At 39.0% G+C, this 8,753-nt stretch overlaps 1 protein-coding gene and 1 pseudogene across 4 annotated transcripts in view; one reads left to right on the top strand and one right to left on the bottom strand.

The window, feature by feature from the left end:
• Positions 1–8,753, bottom strand: part of LOC101576570 (zinc finger protein 431-like) — a 51,926-nt gene that overhangs the window by 41,232 nt on the left and 1,941 nt on the right. The window lies entirely within an intron of this gene.
• Positions 7–566, top strand: LOC101563335 (annotated as a pseudogene). The gene has a single exon (XR_001117315.2). The product of XR_001117315.2 is annotated as a heterogeneous nuclear ribonucleoprotein C pseudogene (transcript).

The raw sequence follows: 8,753 nt of genomic DNA, 5'->3' as shown, positions 1-8,753 counted from the left end.
AAAGCCTAGAAAAAATTGAAAAGGAACAGAGCAAACAAGCAGTGGAGATGAAGAATGATAAGACCGAAGAGGAGCAGACTACCACCTCCCAAAAGAAAGATGAGACCAATGTGAAGATGGAATCTGAGGGTGCTGTGGATGATTCTGCTGAGGAGGGGGATCTATTGGATGATGATGAAAATGAAGATCGGGTGGAGGACCAGGTGAAAATGCTGGAGTTGATCAAGGATGATGAAAAAGAGGCTGAGGAAGGAGAGGATGATAGAGACAGCGCCAATGGCGAGGATGACTCTTAAGCACATAGTTTGGTTTAGAAGTCTTGTCCCATTATTTCTTTATCTAGGCACTTGTCTAAGATCAAAATTTCACCAGATCCTCTCCCCTAGTATCTTCAGCACATGCTCACTGTTCTCCCTGTGTCCTACCATGTTCATAACTGCCCTGCACCTAGTACCATTTTCACTTCCTCTGATGCTCCTAGTAGTTTTGTTAAGTCTTCTCCTGTAATTTTTGCTTTTTAATTTTGATACCTCTTTATGACTTAACAATAAAAAGGTTGTATGGTTAAAAAAAAAAAAAACAACTAGGATGCAGGAAAAAAATAATCCATCACCTGCAAGATGATGCAAAGATGAACAATATGAGACTCATAGGTATCAATGAGAAAGAAGGAGTCAATACAAATGGCATTAAAAATAAATATGGGCAAAAGTAATAGCAGAAAACTTCCCAAATATGAGAAAACATCTGACATTCAGGTAACCGAAGCGCACAGAATGCCAAGTAACTTGAATCCAATTAAAAGCACATCGAGACATATTATAGTCAAGATCCCAGAAATCCAGCACAAGAACAATATACTGAAAGCCATTGTCAATCACTTTCCTCTGTGGCCTCATAATCTCCTTGATCAGAAAATTTGGGACACCACTAAATTATAGGATATTACAATACAGGTTCTTTTACGTCCTAAGTCCTCACTGACCTTGAATGGCTAGGGCCAAAATGTTGGTTATCCTTGTAGCCCTTGTTTTTCTCTAACTTTTGGTCTGCATACTTAAGTTATTAACCCTCCAGAAGAGGAGCTTAATCATATTGTTACCTTATAACATAAGCAGTTGAGCTTAACCTCATTATCTGTCTGAATATCAAACATCTTAGACATAACATGGAACAGGTATTTTCCATCAAGTATTGAATATATCCTTATTTAAAGAGTCAATTTTACAATATATACAATGTATGCCTTAAACCTAACATTAGATGTTCATAACTATATGACCACACATACACATACACATATAGTCTTTTCTGTACACAAAAAAGCTATGATAAAATGTAATTGATAAATGGTGCACAAGTAGAGATTATGAACATTACCTAATGCTAAGCTACAAATATAAAATCAAAGAACATGGTATAATGACATATAAATGTGATGTCCTTCTTTGATTATTACAGGGTTTGTAGTGCTGGAAGTCTTCTTTATTGTTTCTCTCCTGGACAAAAAACTGAACAAACCAAGCATAAAAATGGAAATGTTTGAATTTATTAAGGGTAGGAAAATAAAAGAAGTGTAAGGGAAATACATGTTCTGGAGAAAGTGTATGGCCTGAGGTAAGGAGAAGGGAAAATGGAAGAAAAAGTAAAAATACAATACACTCTACAGCACAGTGTGAGCTACCCTGAAGAGGTATGATGGTAATGCAACAGCAGGCAGAAACACTGAAGCAACAATCAGAATTTGAAAGCAGAGTTATTTACATCCATGGGCATGGATTGGGATCGTCCCCAGTACATGAGGTCCTGATCTGTGGTGGTCTAGGCTTCTATAAGCAAACAAACCAGAAGTATGGAGCCACAGTGGCTTGTTGGTTGGGGATTCATGCATACAGTGCACATCTTAGTGACCAGCTGTGCTTCACAGTGACCAGCCATTTCTAAAAGACAGAAGCAATCAGAACTGGAACACAATCTATTACCTGAGCAACTAAGAAACTGGCTTATCCTGGCAGGGGGCGGGGGGGGGGCATTTTCTTCTGCATTTCCACCCTGGAAACAACTTCCTGGACATGTTCCATGTGATCTTTTGAGACAAGGCCCACCTAGAAACAGTGACATTAGGGCTGTCAGTGATCCTAGGATGGGTCCTAGCAGGTTCCCAAGATTGTCTTATTATAGTTTTTCCATAAGTTGTGTTAAGGAAGAGATGTAAGTCAAGCCTGTCTGTCCTGTAACATTCCTCTAGCAAGAAGTAAGGAGTTAATCTGACCTAGGAGAGGGTCCAGTGTTCCTTGGACCCTGATCAAAGCTTGGTCAAATGTTTGATTGGTTGTTTTATCTCGGGGGAATCCATCCACTGGACTTAAGTAAAAAAATAAAATAAAATGAAACCCACCTAGTAGGGAAAGGGGAAGAAAGAATTGGGGTGAGCAGCCTGAAAAGATACAGAAGTCAAGGGGAGTAATACTGTGAATTGTGTCCTCAGGCTTTGGCCATGTGTCGACTGGTCAGGGTTGAGAGGGCCCGGAACAGAGCTTTGAGTGTGCCATGTCTTCAGAGTGAGCTGTCTGGTTCAGGTAAATATTTTAGTGGATGTAAGGCTGGATTTCTGAAACTTGTAGAGGCAGTTAATATATGCCTGTGTTATATATATGTGCAGGAATTACTACAGATATAGCTGGATTTTAAAAAACTGGTTACAAGCTATTGCTTAACTTTTCTAAAACTTGTGGCACTTATGCTGTATGCAGTTTTTATTTAATCTAGTTTTCTAAGTTACCTCTGCTACAAACACAGGCCGCTAGTCACTGCCAATGATGAAGGGTAGGCCATACCTAGGGATTATTTTTACAATATGACTCTACAAGCTTTTACTGTCTTCTCAGTATGGATATGGAGTTAAAGGTTGGGGCTGGCGACACTGAAGCCTGAGCTAACTCCAGGAGTACAGGTGCCAGCACAGCAGCTTGAGTTCACAGAACATATAGTGGAGGCAGATCAGGCTGATGTTTCAGTCAATTGGACCCTCAGCTGGGGTTTGGACCTACGGACCAGATTACTTCGCATTATTGGTGGCAGGTTTGCAAACAGTGACAGAAAGCAGTTTTCTGTGCAGATCATCCTTGCATGAAAGTTTTGGCCAAAAGACTTTTTGTCCAAGGTGACCACAACATATCTAGCCTGTTGGACAAGATTCCTAACAGGATTACTTCCTGTTAGTGTACTCAGAATCTATTGGGGTATGTCGTGGTTTGGGGTTTTTGCAAGGAGAATGACATAATACAGGACACATTTTATAATATTTTATAAGGAATCACCCAAGAATCCCATACAAGAAGTATAGGAAAGGCCCATAGGTCAGTGGTGGAAGCTAGTGTCTGTGCCAGAGGGATGAAGGTTCTATGCTCGCAGGCTGAGAGATCTGAACTGGAGCTAGGAAGCAGCACTCTAGCTAAGCCCCAGAGCTCCCCCAAAAGTACCACAGCCATCCTTAGCAACAGTGAGGTCTCCAGCGATGAGGAAAACTGAGATCCCATCAGGAAAGCCAATGCAAGAAGCTTCTACATGAGGCTGAGCCATGCACCATCTTTCTCTCCAGAGCCAGGAAGCGATGCTTAGGATGAGGACCAAAGCTCCCCCAAAGTTCATCAGGAAAGCCAGCATGACAAGGTCCTTCAGCAAAATGGCCCAAGAGAACTAGCAGCTTCCAACAGCTACAACAGCTTCTCCAAACAGCATCCCTAGCAGTGTTCCAACAGCTTCTGTTCAACCTCTTATGTTGCTGGCAACAATCCTCAGGTGGGCCTCCCACACCCAGCACCACACTAGTTCAATTCAGCTGTGTGTAAGAAGCTGGCTACCAGTTAGCTATCCACCACAGGGGTTATTTTTTAAAAGTCTGATTGGCTCAAGAACAGTTTCAGAGGATGCCAGGCAATGATGGTCTGTTGAGCTTAGCTCTGAGGGCAGGTACATGGCCGGATTGAGTGGTTTTATTGCCACAAGAGTCAGATGGAGATTTTTGCATAAGGATTATTGGTACCGGGTAAGGTCCAGCGCAGCATGTGGCACCTGAACATTTAGGTCTTGGCCTAGGGTGAGCTTGTCAGCTTTTTTGATCAGAAAGACAATGGCTATTAGAGCGTGGAGGCAAAGGGGGAGGAAGCCCTTAGCTACTGGATCCAAATATTTGCACAGGTGGACACTAGGTGCTTCCAGGGGCTGACAGTCTATATAAGCATCATTGTTTTTGTAAATTCAAGGATGCAGATTTTATAGAAGCCAGCAGCTCCAAGAAATTTGTGGAGTTACTTTCCTGTATCCATTTTCTGCAAGATATTGTAGCAGAGCTTTTGTGTCTTCCCAGCAGACAGCTTGACTGTCACTAATCAGAAGTGCTTTTTCAAAGGGAAACAAGTTTTCAATCTCTGGGAGGTTAAGTCAGGTCAGGTGCAAAGAAGGACTGCCTGACAGGAGCCAATCAAAGGCAGAAAAAGGCATTATTTAGGTTCATGCAGGTGCACCAGTGGGCTGTGGGTGGCAGAAGACTGGGGCAGTGTACACGGAGCACACTCATGGCAGCATTGGCAGCTCTTGACGCGAATTTATAGCAGGAGAGGTGTATTTTAGCAGTTGGACATTCTATACTGTTTGTTTGAGGGACCACAGTGGGTCTGGAAGGGAGGAAGAAACCTCAGAGAACAGGTGCTGGTGGCTTGGCCAAATCTGTTGTTAGAGCCTCCCCCCAAATAGTGGGAGAGTTCTTAACCCGTGTGGTAATTGAGTCCAAATGAGCTGGCCTTTTATATCAGTATCTCCTCAGTGAAAGGGGCTCATGGGAGCAACTAACGAGAGGAGGAAGACATCTTTTATTTTGAAAACTGCATTTCATGAAATTTATTTAGCATACTCAAATTTTATCTATTGTCTCTCTGTACATAGAATACCTACAAACCCTATTTTCCTCTGTGTAAGTTGTGTTAAACTATATTTTTAGTTTTTTAACTTAATGACACCTCTTCTGTTAAACTGTTTCTTTGTTTTTGTTATTTTATTCTCATTTGTGGCTTTTGTTTTTTTGGGGTTTTTTTGGTTTTTTTGCAGAACCGGGGATTGAACTCAGGCCCTTGCGCTTGCCAGTGAAGCACTTATTCCACTGAGCCATCTCCCTGGCCCCCCTCATTTGTTTTTTGAAACAGTGTTATTCTGTAATTCAGGCTGGCCTTGCTCACACTATGTAGCCCAGGCTGGCCTCTAATTCAGGGTGATCCTTCTGCCTCAGCCTCCCAGGTGCTGGAGCAACAGGCTTGGGCCACCACTCTTGGCTTAAACCTCTTATTTACCAGTAGCCACAGGTTTGGTGTGTAGTCTTCAGTGCCAGTCAGTGAAGATTGTTCACAGTGCAGTAAAATGACCTTTGCTGTTCAACTATTATAGGCTTAAGCTTATTAGGGCACCTTGAATGTCTCATCTTTTTAGGTTGTCAGTAAGCCCTGTTTTCCACAAAACCTGAATTAAGAATGATTTAGTCTTTTACTTGTCTTTGTAATCACCTAAATTCAGGTATGCTGTGTAAAATGTGTACATATACTCTGAAACGCCCACACTTCCCCAGTGAGGTCAGACAAGAGGGAGAGAAGAAAACCTTTGGTTAACGTGTGGATTGGAAGAGTAAAGGGTTTTTAATGTAGACATTAGCTTTGTGTTACTATTACACCTGGGGAGGACAAAGTTAATATATATATAGTAGTTAAAACATTTGCTCTGTAAACTGTTAACCTTTACCAATGTAATGGCTGCTAAATAGAACCTTTACAATAAAGGAAAATTTATGCCATTTTGAAAATGTGATCTTATTATATAAGTGAGGCTGAACTAAATCTAAATGTTAATTCACTAATTAGTGCTGTCAGTACAGTAAAACAATCTTTCAAATAGTGACTTTCTATTATAAATTATATAGTGTGATCAAACCACACAGAATTTTTGTATTTTTAATTGAACAGAGGTTATATATTTTAAGTGTTTTTCTTTTTAAAGAAAACATTTTAAATCCTGCAAATTAACATTTTTTAATCAATTATGAATGGACAAAGATTTACTCAGTAGTGTCTGAAATTTCTTTAAATTATATACTTAGCAGCAGAGAAACTAGACTGTTTGTACATAAGGCTGCTTCCACCTGAAGTGCTGCCACAAGTACTTCAGGGTAATTTACTTACATGCGATATTTTCAGAATTAATAATACATTAGTTTATTTTATAAACTCTTAGACTATATATTTGGCCTGTAAAATGTAAAATTTCATATCAACCATCTCTTAAGTTAGCCTAAAAACATTGTTGTATCATTTTCTTTGGTTAGAAACATTTGAACTAAACTCACAGGGGATTTTTTTCCACTTGGATCAGGATTTCTTTCAGTACCATTTATTTAGCAAACTGATTTTCCTCTATCCAACTAGCCAAATTTTGTATAATAAAACAGAATATACTTCTCACACTTAACTTGTATATGAAGAGGTCTTCTGGAACCAAGAAGGAAAGTTTTAAGAAGATTTACCAGAAAAAGTCAACATTTTCATGATAACTGGTTGAACCCACTAAAGATAACAAATAATGCCTACTTTCTCAATTTTCAGTTTGTTGTGTTGGGCTATCATTTCAGCTTACTTTTGAGATGGCTGGATAAAATTGGACATCTAAATTTTAGTTTCCTGTGCCTTTTGTATAAATATAAAATAAGCAGTTATAATAAACTGCCTGCAGAAAGAATGGGGACTGCCCTGTATGGTGTTTAAGGAAAATGAATTTAAGACATCTTTTTTTTTAAACATTTCTTTTATGAAGACATGCTAGAACCCTAAAAATTATTTTGACAAACCTAAACTTTAAAAATAGTTGTTGGGACCGGGGAGATGGCTCAGTGGAATAAGCACTTCTGTGGCAAGTGCAAGGGCCTGAGTTCAATCCCCGGTTCCACAAAAAACTAAAACTAAAACTAAATAAATACAAATTTTTTTAGCTTTACTTTTTTTTTTGTATTTTTTAGAGAAGAGTCTACAGGGTTTTCAGGGTCTCACAATTAGATCGGACTCACGTGATTCTCCTGTTTACAGACTCCTAAGTGCTCAGATTGCAGGCACACATCAGCACACCCAGTCTCAGCTTCCTGGCTCAGCAAGCCCTGGGGCAGGGCCAGCACAACAGGCCCAGGGAATGAACCACTAGGCCCTGTTTGCAGATGCTTTAATCTGCTGAGCTATTTGGCTTGCCCAGCTTTACAATTTTTTGTCTTTACAATTTTAGCTTAATTATAAATAACTGAGAGGTTTTACTTATCTATTTAATTTTAACAGTTTTATATTATCTGTAAAATGTATACTATTTGATGAACACAAGTTAATATCCTAAAAATCTTTTTGTTGAGAAAAAATTTAAAAGTTGTCAATGTCAAAATTCAATTTAAAAAAATTCGATTTGCCTACACTATAACAATATTTAAATTGTTTGAAGGTTTTAGGGGAGAACTTTTGAACTTGAATCTTTATATTGACCCCCAGCCCATTAATTTATTACCAAATTTTTATAACACCAAAGGCAAATTATTTTGGATGATGAGGATGCCCCTATATGAATCTGCCTTCAGGACTATAAAAGCAACTTCATTAATTGTAGATATTGAAAATGGAAAAGCTCAGACAATGTAGAAAGATCTAAGAAATGTAGGCAGAAATATTGATTATTTTCGCACCTCTGGCTTCACTGTTTCAGAGTTGATGAGGCTGTCACCTATTCAGTAGGTGTGGACTCAGCTTTCTAGGAAATAAGGAGGAAACACAGCACAGCTGGACACTGCTTACTTAAACACAAGTTGGCGTATGAGAAGAAACTGTTCATTTTTAATATAGACTTTGTAAGAAAGTCTTCATAGGAATTTTATTAGATAAAGTCTAATTAAACAAAAGCTTTTAAAATTGTTGTCCTTTTATAGAGAAAAGCTGGGAAACAGGACAGGGAGAAAGCCATACATTTATACGCACAAGATGGGCAAGGCAATGATCCTGAGAAACATCAGTAGGTTTTTGAAAGCAGCAGTTAATTGCTAGGATTCTCACCCTGATTAACTATACCTGTGGATACTTGTGAACCAAGCAACTGCACTGAAGATAGCAGTGTTAAACTGAAGGGTCACACTTGGAATGCCTGTCATTCTGGTCTTCTAAATACGTACTTCTTGTCATGACATACCAATTATTACCATACTCTCTCAAGTAAAAGTTTTTTGGATTTTGTTGTTTGTTTTTTAAATGGGTGATAAATAAAAACCATACACAAGAAAAAGAAAGAAAATTTCACAGGACTGTCCTGCTACAATGCCATATATTGTTAGATTTCTAAATTTTTTGTGTAAAAATAATTGTTTATTCATATTCTTTAAATATTTTTTATTTTTTAAATTTTTATCTCCATATTCTGTAGGGACTTAATGTTTAACATATCAATATTTGATGGAAAATACCTGTTCCATGTTATGCCTAAGATGTTTGATATTCAAACAGATCGTGAAGTTAAGCCCAACTGCATATGTTGTAAGGTAATAATAAGCTTTTCTTGGAGCTGGTGAGATGGCTCAGTGGTCTAAGGCACCTACTTAGAACAAACTAAGCTAAGCAAAGCACGGGGACCACGGTTCAATCCCCCAGCACCACATGCCAGCCAGCCCTGCCCCCTGGTGGGCTGAGCTGGCC

This window comes from Octodon degus, unplaced genomic scaffold (assembly GCF_000260255.1).
Source record: "Octodon degus isolate 3935 unplaced genomic scaffold, OctDeg1.0 scaffold00148, whole genome shotgun sequence".
Lineage (NCBI taxonomy): Eukaryota > Metazoa > Chordata > Mammalia > Rodentia > Octodontidae > Octodon > Octodon degus.
This window is presented reverse-complemented; position numbering and strand designations above follow the sequence as displayed.